General features: G+C 45.7%; 1 long non-coding RNA gene across 2 annotated transcripts; it reads right to left on the bottom strand.

Moving 5' to 3' along the window:
• Positions 1-1,769: 1,769 nt before the first annotated feature.
• Positions 1,770-7,985, bottom strand: LOC120872075. Of its 2 annotated transcripts, none has more exons than XR_005723151.1 (3): positions 7,891-7,985; positions 2,866-3,018; positions 1,770-2,281 (listed from the first exon to the last, which is right to left on the bottom strand). It is a non-coding gene; the product is annotated as an uncharacterized LOC120872075 (long non-coding RNA). The 2 variants fall into 2 exon arrangements; XR_005723152.1 differs by lacking the exon at positions 7,891-7,985 and adding an exon at positions 3,120-3,345.
• Positions 7,986-14,002: the final 6,017 nt, after the last annotated feature.

Raw genomic sequence — 14,002 nt, 5'->3', positions numbered from 1 at the left:
ACTATCACTTCCTATTTGGTTATGTTAAAATGAATAAATATTAAATTGTGTCAAGCATATCCAGGAATGATCATGTGATTTTTTTTTTTTTTTTCCTTAGCTCTGTTAAGATGATAAGTTTCATTCACGATTTCCCCATTTTGGCCATCTTTGCATTCCTAGGATAAACCCCAGTTGGTCAAGATCTTTTTTTTTTTTTTTAACTTTTGGCTGCTCCACATGACATGTGAGATCTTAGTTCCTCAGCCAAGGATCAAACCCACAGATTTTTGGCCACTCCATGAGGCGTATGAAGTTTTTTTTAATACACTGATAAACATCATACAATTTTTAAGCACTCCCTCCTTTCCTTTCCCTTCTAAATTAACTCAGTCTGTTGCTCGGATGTGCAAATAATTATTTTCCCCTAAAAACATAAATGAGTAGTTTTCCTAGACTGTGTATTACTGACGAGTCTCCTTGGCCAATTTCCTCCTTGCGTACTTGGCTCTTCAATTTCAAATTCTTTCTTTCAGGAAAGCTGGTTAGATTACGGTTTGTATTACTTGCTCTGCTCCATTGTCTGGGTTTTCTTCTTCAGCTATCTCTACTGGGGTATTTGGGGTCTTCTCTGAGCCTCACTCATCCCTATAACTTTCCATCTCCATTCAGACCAGATTTTTTCCTTCTTTCCATCATCAATTTCACTTGCTCTGTTTTCTGTGAGTCTGTTCCTTCTTACAGCTTAGCTGGCATTTTGTAAATGCCTTTTTTTTGTTAAGTTTCTAATCCTTTTTTGACCCTTGTCAGCTCTTTACATGTGATCTTTTCCCTCATTCATCTCTTTTCTGAGATTTCCTGACTTTAGATGTTGGTTTCTTTGTTTGTCTTTTTTTCGGCTGTATGCAGCCTGTGGCACCTTAGTTCCCCAACCAGGGATCGAACCTGCGCGCCCCCTGCATCGAAATAGCAGAGTCCTAGCCCCTGGACCACCAGAGAAGTCCCTGTTTGTTGTTTGTTCATAACAGCTTTTGTTTTATTACTGATTTAGAATAAGAAATATATGTTTGGTTGAGCCCATCTGGTTGTATTCTAGGGTTCCCTGGGATTCACGTAGTTTTACCAAGAGTATTGTCTGTAGGTATTTTTTTCGTTGCTGTCTTTGCTGGGTGGACTCTTGTGGGGAGAGTGAGGGTGTTTAGTTTGTGTTTGGTTTTAAATAAAGGAATTAAGGAAATTCTAAAAGAAGTCATCCTTCCTTTTACATTTTTTTAATTTTTTAAAATTATCGAAATATGGTTCATTTATAATATTGTATTAATTTTTGCTCTACAGCAAAGTGATTGAGTTATACATTCTTTTTCATACTATTGTCCATTATAGTTCATCACAGGATATTGAATGTGGTCCCCTGTGCTGTACAGTAAGACCTTCTTGTTCGTCCATTCTGTACAGAATAGCGGACGATTCCTCATCCCAAACTCCCAATCCGTCCCACCCCTTGGCAACCACCAAGTCTGTCCTCTGTGTCTGTGAGTGTGTTTACATTTCATAGATAAGTTCATTTGTGTCTTATTTTAGATTCCACATATACATGATATCATATTTGTCTTTTGTCTGACTTACTTCATTGAGTCCTATCTCTAAGGGACTTCCCTAGTAAGAGACTCTCGCTCTCAGTGCAGGGGGGACCAGGTTCAAATCCCTGGTCAGGGAACTAGATCCGACATGCCACAACTAAGACCCGGAGCAGCCATGACAAGATTTTTAAAGATGAATATTTTTAAAAGAATAACCTCTCGGTCCACCCATGTTGCTGCAAGTGTCATTTTTAAAAAGTCACTCCTACGTCTCTCTAAATGTATTCATTATTTCCTCAAAAATGTATTCATGATTTCCAGTCATCCGTTCAGCTGTTTATTTATCAAATGTCCACGCACCTACCACACGCACAGACATTCGTATAGACATATACGGTTCGATCGACAGGCATTCATGTAGACCCGTGTGATTTGATCGACAAGTCTGTATCAGATGCCGATAAGACCGAGCAAGGAGCTTGGAACATACAGCAGATGCTGCCTCTACATTGCAGAGCAAAACAGTTACTCATGTTTTCTCATCAAATCAAAGGCCCGGGAAGAGGAGTATAAACAGTTGGCACGTGGTTCCGCTCTTTCTAGAGCTTTTCTCACAGTGCATTTTGAACATCTGGGTGTTGAGTCAGCCACTTATATCAGATTATATGGCCCCCTCCAAAGTCCATCCCATTTGTATCCACCCCCGTGTTCCATTGCAAGGTCTGGACCAAGAAAAACTACTGAACCAGGAAGCTGTTTAATTAATCCACTGTTAACTGGGGGAAATAAGGCTTTGCATTTTGCTCTGAACCAGGGTTTCTTGGCTTCCCAGGTGGCTCAGTGGTGAAGAATCCGCCTGCCAATGCAGGAGACGTGAGTTCGATCCCTGGATCGGAAAGATCCCCTGGAGGAGGAAATGGCAACGCGCTCCAGTATTCAGGCCTGGAGAGTCCCATGGACGGAGAACCCTGGTGGGCTACAGTCCATGGGGTCCAATGAATCAGACACAACTTAGAGCCTAAACAACAACAAAATCTCCCCCAGGCTGCCTCCCCTGCTCCCTCCCGTGGAACCACAGTGAGGACTCTTCCCTCATCTTGTCCTCACTCCTCCCTGCCTCCTGGCTGAGCTGGTGCTGCCCTGGGGCGTGGTGGGCTCCCTCCTCCTGGGATCTGAGAATGTAACCCTGCTGTTTTTCCTGCTGGCATTTCTGACACCAAACGTGTTGTTTTTCTCCCCACACCAACAGCCAGTTCTCCGATCCTCCAGACCCCTAATGAGTGCCCCCAGCCACCCATCATCTTACCATCATTAACATACAGAAAGGCATTCTCAGGACTCTGGAGATTCCAGGGGTTTCTGAGCTGTCTTGGATGAAGGCCAAATATTGAAACAAATGATGCTCTCTTACTTCCATCACTCAGGAAATAACAAGGGTTTCAGAAAACTGTGTCAGGAACTGGGGGACAAAGATCAAATACATATTTCTTACTGTATAATAAATGTACTATAACAAACTGTGTTTTCAATGGCGGTGGTCCCCTGGTGGCTTCACCATACCTGGATAATAGCAAAGCCTGTATTTTAAAACAAGGAGCAAGGACTTCCCTGGTGGAGCAGTGGATAGGAAGCCACCTGCCAATGCAGGGGACACAGGATCGATTCCTGGTCTGGGAAGATCCCACATGCCGCAGAGGAACTAAACCCGAGCAGCACAGTGACTTAGCCCACACACCTAGAGCCCGTGCTCCACAGCAAGAGAAGCGCCAGTGAGAAGCCTGCAAATCGCAAGGAAGAGTAGCCCCACTTGCTGTAACTGGAGAAAGCCCAGGCAAAGCAGCAAAGACGCAGCACAGCCAAAAATAAATTAATTGAAGGAAGTTGCTAAGAGAGCAGATATTTAAAAGGGGGCGGGGGGAGGACAAAATTATCCTCAGTTGAAAAACCATTGTTCTAAATTTGCCTGTCAAAGTCATTTACTTATTTTAAACACAGAATAACTTTGCAAGGAAGAATGACATTATATATGTTCCAAATTCTAAAATAATCTATGCAATCTTCCATCCTGATACCTGTTAGAGTCATTTATTTATTTAATGCACAAGGCAACTTAGCAGGGAGGTGTGACTTTATATTTGTTCCAAATTCTAAGATAATCTATGCAGTCTTCTATACCAGTTAAGATACTTACAACTACATCAGCAGGGTTACATAACAATCAGTGGTTCATCATCACAAGCTTGTTTAGCAAACTCTTCTCCGTTTCAAAAACATGGTTCGCAGCTTTCCATCAGCAGAATTTTTCACCACAAACATACTCACATAGTTGCCTGTTACTAACAGTCATCATTTCAAGTTTATAAACCTCAAAACTATTTAAAATAATTTAAAGATGTTGTAAAAGTGTTATTGTTTGTGATGGCAGTTTATGGAGGAAATGTGTTTGGACTCTAATTTTAAGACACTGAGTGTGTAAATATTTGCTGACTTTTTTTCTTTGCTATCTACGCAAATGACTATCCCAGTGCTCTCGTGGGTCAGCCATTTCTGTACTTGGAAATTGCCTGCCAAATGGGGAAAGAATCTGAAAAACAAAGGATGCATTACTCTGGGTATGGCCATGAAGGTGTTTCTGGGGGAGATGAACATTTGAACCAGTAGCCTGAGAAAAGCAGATTGCCCTCTGTAGGGCGGGCCTCATCCAATCAGGTGAGGGCCTGACTAGACCAAGGCGAAGTAAGAAAGAATTCCTTCTGACTGACTGCCTTTGAGCCAGGACATTGGTGTTTTTTCCCTGCCTCTGAACTCAGATTAAAACATTGGCTGTTCCTTGGTCTTGAGCCTGCCAGCCTCTGAACAGCCGCTGGGGGCTTCCCTGTGGCTCAGAAGAGAAAGAATCTGCCTGCAGTGCCAGAGACCCAGGTTCTATCCCTGGGTTGGGAAGATCCCTTGGAAAAGGGAACAGCTACTCACTCCAGTATTCTTGCATGGGAAGTCCCATGGACAGAGGAGCCTGGCGGGATACTGTCCATGGGGTTGCAGAAGAGTCTGACGCGACTGAGTGACTAACACTTTGACTTCACAGCATCAGCCCTCGAAGGTCTCCAGCTTGCTGAAGGCAGATCTAGGGACTCACCAGTCTCCATAACTGCGTGAGTCAATTCCTTACAATGAAATCCCTCTCGATTCAGATATAGATAGACACACAAATAACCACGCTTATGGGGCTTCCCTGGTGGCTCAGTGGTAAAGAACCTGTCTGCAGTGCAGGAGGGGTGGGTTTGATCCCTGGATTGGGAAGATCCACCAGAGAAGAAAATGGCGACCCACTCCGATATCCTTGCCTGGGAAATCCCAAGGATAGAGGATCCTGGAGGGCTACAGGCTATAGGATCGCAACAGAGTGGACACAACTGAGCGACTGACTAAACAACAACAACAAGCCGTGTTATCGTCATCCTAAGAGCTATGCCCACTGGATGAGCAGCCTTTCAAGCGCAACAGCACAAACTCCCAAATGAGTTCATCTGCTTCCCAGAACACCTCTAGCCCAGATACCCTGGCTGTGTGCACTGGCTCTCCAGAAGATCCACAGATGAGCCCGTGCCAGGAGCCACCATGGGAGACCCCACCCATGACAAGGACCTGTGGAAGAGAACTGTTAAGCAAGGCTTCAGGACTCAACGGGTTCCCTAGGCTTTCTCGAGCATCTACCCCAAAACCAGAATCTGTCTGTTTTACTATTTCATGACTTTCACCAACTCCTCTGACATTAATAGGGGGCTATCCCTGACCACCTTTCTCTAGAGAAAATCAACTTAGGGCTGTAGCTAATAAGTCTCCTGGACATGAGAGGAATATTTGAAATCAAACCCCCTCTGTTAGCATTCTAGCTTGCTTGGCAGGTCTATCCAGACTCTTGCAGCTACGCATGTGATTATTTGCAGCCTCCCAACTGTGAGAGGCATGGGAAGCCTAAAACATAGAGCCTTTTAAAGAGTTAAAAGTTATTAGAGTAGTGCTGGTGTAAGATTTCATTATTGGGCCAATGCTTGCTGCTAAGTTCCCATATCTCTTATCCACTGTGCACCCGGGAGTGCATTAGTTAACATAGCTGGAAAGTAAGAAAAACAAGTGTAGCCTTGAAATTAACCACATCAGACTTTTGAGCTAATTGGTTCTTTCTTGTAACTCATTGCACCTTTGCTCCGAGAAATGTAACTTGTTTAATATTTTCTGAGGCTGACATAGATTAGAAATATAAAGAAAAAACATTTCAAGAAAAAAATAAGTTTTCTGGTTGAACAGCCTTTATCAAAAGAGGGTCATAAAATGTTCACAGGCCTCCAAGGCCAGAAGATAATGTACACAATATTATTTATGGGAAAGGTTTGCAGAAAAAATCCTGGTTTCGATAAAGACAAAACAGATGTAATGTTTGGGCTGACTCTGTATGACTTTGCATCTTTCATTTCCCTCTATGTATAAGACAAAGTATAAAAGTACCTTTTAAAAATAAAGCTATTGGGCCTCGCTCGAAGAAGCTTGGTCACCCCGTGTTTTTCTTTGTTTCTCTTTTTTTCTCTCTTACTTTCTTTTTCAGGCTGATCCCTTGGAACACAGAGGCTCTCTGCATTCACTTTCCTGCCTGGGCTTCTAAGACTTTATTAGCTTTCTATGTAAACCAAGGAATATCAGCCTCTTTCTCGCTTCTATTTTCTTATCTACAAGATTCTTTCCTTATCTCTCTCTAAATCATCCGCCAACGCTGTTTTTCCTTTAGGTTCCCCTGGATCCTGCGGGGGCTGGACCCCGGCAAGCCCGTCTTCCTTTAAAGTATATATCTGCATGCCTCCATAACAATGGTTTAATAACCCTAAGAAGAACAGTGCCTTTCTTCTAACCTTTTTCCTGTGTTCCAGGCGTTCTTCCAAACCTTTCAGAGGCTGAGTTCTGACCTCTGAATGGGAACTATGACCCTATCACTCCCAGTCTGGAATGTAGAGTGTCTGAGTCCACGCCCTCCAGGAAAACCTCTCCGAGATTGTAGCGATCCATTTCTCAAGGGCATATTGACCGGGCCCAGGATTTTACAATAGTATAAATGAGTAAGTCAACCTGTTCCTGTTTCAAGGATGCTAATGAGAGATAAGAGACTCCTGGGTCAGAGACAAAAAGACGTATTGCTCACACCACAGCAGGCAGCAGGCACACCATGTTCACGTCCATTCTTCTTGTCCCCAAATCCCACCTGGGCGACACAGAGGGGCCCAATGGGATTCCGCACACGCAGTCATTTGTGTCACAGCTGAAGGACACTGAGCTCAGGGGACTCCACCTCTGTTCAAGCAACCCTGCTCTTTGTTTGAGAAGGAGACGTTCCCTCATCCTCTGAGGTTGCTTGCCGCAAATGCCAGCCTAAGAAACGGCCAGGTAATGGGAGGCAAGTCCTTGGATTCCTGGCATACCCAAAGGCAACACGCGGGGATGGATTGCTCTTGGGAGAGCAGTGGAACAACACTGTGTTCCGTGTGTGTGTGTGTCTGTGTGTGTGTGTGTAGAGTTGGAGAACTCAGGTTTCTTACACCGGCAGGCCCGGAGGAATTAACACTCCAAGCTCTGAGCCCCGAACAAAGGGATTACAGAGTTTTTATGGACAAGATTGTAGTGGGCAACACTAGCTGTTAATAGGCTGGTTTAAACTAAGGGGTTTCATGTGAGGAAACAGCAGTCAAGATGGGGAGGGGGATGTCTGACCTAGACAGGCATGATTAGGCAGGTTTTCAGGGGCTGGGTGATTGCAAAGAGCAGGACAAGGGTGCGTAAGATAAACTCCAGTTCCTACACTTTTTGAGACTATGTAACCTACATGACCTAGACTTTGCAAAGGGCAAGCCGAGTTACAGAGGCAGGAGAAGGAGATTACGTAAAATTTTACCTTTTCGGTGTCTGGCTCTTTACAAGCCCATGGACTCTGGCCCACCAGGCTCCTCTATCCATGGGATTCTCCAGGCAAGAATACTGGAGTGGGCTGTCATTTCCTCCCCCGGGGGATCTTCCCGACCCAGGGGTTGAAACCTTGTCTCCATGAGTGTGCCACCTGAGAAGATTGCTTTATCTTTCCTCGTTGCGTCATGTCTTTGCTGATTGTCCCAGGCTCTCATTTTCTTTGTGGTTTTATGTGCAGAGCCCGTCACAGGACACAACGGACTCTCTAAATATGGGGGGAGTAAAAGAATCTCCTGTCAGCTCTCCGTCCCCTGCAACCATCCAACGACATCTGTCCCCAAGACCCCAAAGCCTTTCCCCCATGTCTGCTCTGACTCCTCACCTGGCTTCCAGGCTTCAGCATCACCGTCTTTTCTCCACCCAGAAAGACTCTCAGAGCACAGAAATCTGATGATTTCATTTCCAGTTTTAAAAGCATCTAATCGCTTCCGCTTCCTCTCTGAACAAAAGCCAGAGTCTTCATCATGTTCTAAAAAGGCCTCGGGTTATCTGGCTCCTGCCAGCCTGGGATGCTTCATTTCCTGCATCCTGGTCCATTGGCCCTCCAAATCCTTGACCCTAGCCTTGGGGCTGTTTTTCATATGCTTAGGTCTCCTGCCTTTTAATTTGGGGTTGTGGTTGTGTTTAGTCACTCAGTCAGGTCTGGCTCTTTGCAACCCCATGGACCGTAGCCCACCAGGCTCCTCTGTCCATGGGATTCCCCAGGCAAGAGTACTGGAGTGGGTTGCCATTTCCTCCTCCGGGATCTTCCCGACCCAGGGGTTGAACCCGCATCTCCTGAGTCTCCTGCATTGCCGGGCGGGTTCTTTACCACTGAACCACCCTCTTATGTAGGGTCCTCATGCTGATTCTCCCCTGTGTTTTGAATGTCCAGACTCGCTTAGGATCTGTAGGGGGGCTGGCTCCTCCTCCTCCTTCAGTTCTCAGCTCAGATTCACTGTCTCAGACAGGGCTGGTGCCTAACCTGGTCAGTCTAAAGAGGGGCTTCCCCCAGCTCCCCACACCCCCCCATGCATCCTTACATTTATTGAACTTTTCATACTTGAGAGCATTTTATTCATGTCTTTGCTTATGTATTTGTCTGTCTGTCTCCTGGGAATGCAGCCCTTGATGGACTGTGTCTTTTTTTTTTTTTTTGTCCTTCTAGTTCTATTGAGATATAATTAACACACAGCACTGTGTAAGTTCGAGGTTAACAGTATCATGATTTGACTTCCATACGCCATGAAGTGATTATCGCAATAAGCTTAGTGAACATCCACCGTCTCTCATAAATGCAAAATTAAAGAAATAGAAAATAATTTTCCCCCTTTAGTGAGAACCCTTAAGATTTACTCTCTTAACAACTTTCTTTTATTTATTTATTTACTTTTTTGGGCTGTGATGGGTCTTAGACATTGCCATTTATAGAAGGAAATGGCGACCCACTCTAGTATTCTTGCCTAGAGAATCCCATGGACGGAGGAGCTTGTCCACGGGTCGCAAAGAGTCGGACAAGACTGAGAGACTTCACTTCACTTCTTCACTCCTTTATTTGAAAGTGAAAGTTGCTCAGTTGTGTCCCACGGACTATACAGTCAGTCCATGGAATTCTCCAGGCCAGAATACTAGAGTCGGTAGCGACCCCCTTCTCCAGGGGATCTTCCCAACCCAGGGATGGAACCCAGGTCTCCCGCGTTGCAGGCGGATTCTTTACCAGCTGAGCACCAGGGAAGCCCAAGTTAATAGCCACCATCTCCTATAAATACAAAATGAAAGAAATAGAAAATATTCTCTTTTCCCTTTAGTGAGGACCCTTGGGGTTGACTCTTAACAACTTTCTTTTTACTTATTTACTTTTCTTTGGCTGTGATGGGTCTTAGTTTTGGCACTCGACGTCTCCATTGTGTCAGGTGGGATCTCTCCTTGTGACACACGGACTCTCTAGTTGGGGCTCGCAGGCCCAGGAATTGCAGTGCCGGGGCCCAGCTGCTCCACGGCGCGTGGGGTCTTAGTTCTCCGACCAGGGATCGAACACGAGTCCCTTGCGTGGGAACGTAAAGCCATAACCACTGGACCCCCAGGGAAGGGCCTCCTAACGACTGACACACAGTATAGAGCAGGGTCGATCGTATCTATCGTGTTGTACGTAACACCCTACGACTTGCTTCAGGAATGGAAATTCATGCCTTTTGAGGCTCCTCGCCCCACCCCCACCTCTGGTGACCACACACCTGATCGCTTATCCTCTGAGTTTGGTTTTGAAGTATAACTGACCTACAACACTATGTGAGTTCCTGTTACTCAACATAGTGATTCAATATTTCTATATACTTCAAAATGATCACAGTCTAGTCACAATATGTTACCGTACAGAGATATCACATAGTTACAAACTGTATTCCCCACACCATACATTCCATAGCCATGATTCATTTCTTTCTGGCCAAGCCACGCAGCATGTGAGATCTGAGTTCCCCAAGCAAGGATCAAACCCTTGCCCCCTGCAGTGGAAGCTCAGAGTCTTAGCCACTGGACCACCGTGTAATTCAAAGAAGATTGCTGTTGTTCAGTTGCTAAGTCGTGTCCAACTTTTGTGACTCCATGGACTACAGAACACCAGGCTTCCCTGTCCTTCAGGACCTCCCTGAGTTTGCTCAAACTCATGTCCATTGACTTGGTGATGCCATTCAACCTTCTCATCCTCTGTCGCCCCCTTCTCCTCCTGCCCTCAGTCTTTCCCAGCATCAGGGGCTTTTCCAGTGAGTCAGTTCTTTCCATCAGGTGGCCAAAGTATTAGAGTTTCAGCTTCAGCATCAGTCCTTCCAGTGAATATTTAGGGTTGATTTCCTTTAGGATGGACTGGTTGGACCTCCTTGCAGTCCAAGGGCCTCTCAAGAGTCTTCTCCAGCACCACAGTTTGAAAGCATCAGTTACTCAGTGCTCAGCCTTTTTATGGTCCAACTCTCACATCCACACATGACTACTGGAAAAACCATAGCTTTGACTAGATGAACCTTCCATCAGCGAAGTGATACCTCTGCTCTTTAATGTGCTGTCTAGGTTGGTCATAGCTTTTCTTCCAAGGAGCAAACGTCTTTTAATTTCATAGTTGCCGTCGCTGTCTGCAGTGATTTTGGAGCCCAAGGAAATAAAGTCAACAGGTTTCCATTTTCCCGCATCTATTTCCACTTTTTCTACATCTCGCCACGCCTCTTCATTGCCCCCATCTGCTTCTTTCCACCGTAGCCCTTTTCCTCTGGCGACCCCTTGGTGGTTCTCCGTATCTATAACTCTTTGTGTTTGTATTTGTTCTGTCTTTCTTTTCAGATTCCACGCATATGTGAAATTATACAGCATTTGTCTTTCTCTGTCTGACTTATTTCACTTAGTGCAATACTCCTGAGATCCATCCACGTTGCCACAAATGGCAGTATTTCGTTCTTTTTTATGGCCGAGTGATATTCCGTGATATATAGGACCGTGTCTGTCTGATCCCCTGCCGTCTCCCCCGTACCTATGACCCTTATGCACAGTCAATAAATCGCTGCTGGAGGAAAGAATTGTTATCTTTATCAGCGCTTGGTTGCCTCAGTCATGTCTGACTCTCTGTGACCCAATGGACTGTAGCCCGCCAGGCTCCTCTGTCCGTGGGATTCTTCAGGAAAGAAGACGAGTGGGTTGCCATTTCCGCCTCCAGGGGATCTTCCTGACCCAGGGATCAAACCCACATGCTCTTAGATCTCCTGCATGGCAGGTGGGTTCTTTACTGCTAAATGCATTTTTCCATCACTAGAGGGAGATCTCGACATGCGGATTTGCATAGAAAACTTGGCAAGACCCTGTAAGTTTCTGTCCTGAAACTGCCTGCCCCAGACTCCCACCCAGGAATAGACTGAGAGCGACCCCAGGGTGAGAGCCCCTGTGGCCAGCACAGATTCTCACTCTCCAGTTCATCTGGGAAATGACACTTCCTTCTGAAAACCTCCAAGGATCCTCATTCCAGGAGAGGAACTGGGCCTGGTGGCAGCCCTGCAGCAGCTCCTGACCCGCTGGGGTGGATGCAGCCTGATTCAGATGCCAGATCCCAGCGAGAGATGCCAGAGGACCCAAGTCTGGAGATAAGGACCTTTGGCGTCAAGCTCTGGCCTTCCTTCCTGCTGCCTGTTTGACAGGTCAGCAATCACTGATTGATTGTTATCTTTGCAGCGAGGCTCTTGTTTCCTCCCCAGGGACAAGCTCGCTAAGTCTCCTTCCAGACTCCAGGTTACATGCATCTGCCTTCATTTCCAGTCGTAAGGCTCCCTGCTGCGTGGTGTGCTCAGGCGCTGAGTCGTGTCCGATTCTCTGTGACCCCATGGACCCCAGGCTCCTCTGTCCATGGGATGCTCCAGGCAAGAGTACTGGAGTGGGTTGTCATTTCCTCCTCCAGGACATCTTCCCCACCCAGGGATCTAGCCTGCATCTCCTTCATCTCCAGCATTACAGGTGGATTCTTTCTCACTGAGCCACCGGGGAAGCCCAAGTCTCCCTGCTAGCCAGGTGAAATTATATACCCAGCTTCTGACTCGGTAATAATTTACATGGTAGACTGCAAAGGAAAAAGGACAAAATGGTGGCCATGTAAGGAAAAAAGGTTGCAAATTGGTACCAGCTTCTAGTTATAAAATAAGTCAGTCTTATAAAATATTGCCTCTGCGTAAAGAGCTATAGGGCTTACCTGGTGGCTCAGTGGCAAAGAACCCGCCTGCCAGTGCAGGAGATTGCTTGTTTGAGCCCTGGGTGGAAAAGATCCCTGGAAAAGGAAACAGCAACCCACTCCAGTACTCTCGCCCAGGAAATCCCATGGACAGAGGAGCCTGGTGGGCTGCAGTCCATGGGGTCACAAAGAGTCAGACTCAACTTGGAGTCTAAACAACAACAAAAAATGACCCATGGTAACTTCTATGCAGAGTACATCATGAGAAATGCTGGACTGGAAGAAACACAAGCTGGAATCAAGATTGCCGGGAGAAATAGCAATAACCTCAGATATGCAGATGACACCACCCTTATGGCAGAAAGTGAAGAGGAACTAAAAAGCCTCTTGATGAAAGTGAAAGAGGAGAGTGAAAAAGTTGGCCTAAAGCTCAACATTCAGAAAACAAAGACCATGGCATCCGGTCCCATCACTCCATGGGAAATAGATGGGGAAACAGTGGAAACTGTGTCAGACTATTTTTGGGGGCTCCAAAATCACTGCAGATGGTGACTGCAGCCATGAAATTAAAAGACGCTTACTCCTTGGAAGAAAAGTTATGACCAACCTAGATAGTATATTCAAAAGCAGAGACATTACTTTGCCGACTAAGGTCCGTCTAGTCAAGGCTATGGTTTTTCCAGTAGTTATGTATGGATGTGAGAGTTGGACTGTGAAGAAGGCAGAGCACCGAAGAATTGATGCATTTGAACTGTGGTGTTGGAGAAGACTCTTGAGAGTCCCTTGGACTGCAGGAGATCCAACCAGTCCATTCTGAAGGAGATCAGCCCTGGGATTTCTTTGGAAGGAATGATGCTAAAGCTGAAACTCCAGTACTTTGGCCACCTCATGCAAAGAGCTGACTCATTGGAAAAGACTCTGATGCTGGGAGGGATTGGGGGCAGGAGGAGACAGGGACGACAGAGGATGAGATGGCTGGATGGCATCACTGACTCGATGGACATGAGTCTGAGTGAACTCCGGGAGATGGTGATAGACAGGGAGGCCTGGCGTGCTGCAGTTCATGGGGTCGCAGAGAGTCGGACACGACTGAGCAACTGAACTGAAATAAACTGAACCATAGTCAATGATACCATCTTATATATTTGAAAGTTGCTAACAGAGTAGATCTTAAAAGTTCTCATCACAAGAAAGAAAGAACAAAACTGTAACGAGTTCACTGATAGTCCAACGATTAGGACTTGGTGCTTTCATAGCCTGGGTTCAGTCCTAGCTGTGGAGCTAAGAGTCCCCAAAGGCACCCAATGTGGCCAAAAATAGATAATTTTTAAAATAAATTTTTTAAAAATTGTAATGATATGGTGATGAATGTTGACTAGACTTATTATAGTGACCATTTTGCAATATATACAACTATGAAATCATTACATCATACACCTGAAACTAACATAATGTAATATGTCAATTATACCTGAATTTTAAAAAAAAAAACAGAGAGAGAGGGAATTCCCCAGTGGTCCAGTGGTTAGGCTTCCATGTTTTCACTCCCAAGGACCCAGGTTCAATCCCTGATCAGGGAACTAAGATCCCACAAGTCCCTCAGGGTGGGGGCCCCCCCCCCCCCCCGGAAAAGAAAAGAAAAAGATTTCAACAACAGGGATAGCCCCTGAGGGCATTATGCTAAGTGAGGTGAATCAGATGGAGAAATACTGTAGACCATCACTCATCTGTGGAATCTCAGAAGCTGGAAGTCATG

This window comes from Oryx dammah, unplaced genomic scaffold (genome assembly GCF_014754425.2).
Source record: "Oryx dammah isolate SB20612 unplaced genomic scaffold, SCBI_Odam_1.1 HiC_scaffold_13, whole genome shotgun sequence".
Classification (NCBI taxonomy): Eukaryota; Metazoa; Chordata; class Mammalia; order Artiodactyla; family Bovidae; genus Oryx; species Oryx dammah.
Note: the sequence above shows the minus strand (reverse complement) of the source record. Positions and strands in the feature narration are given on the sequence as shown.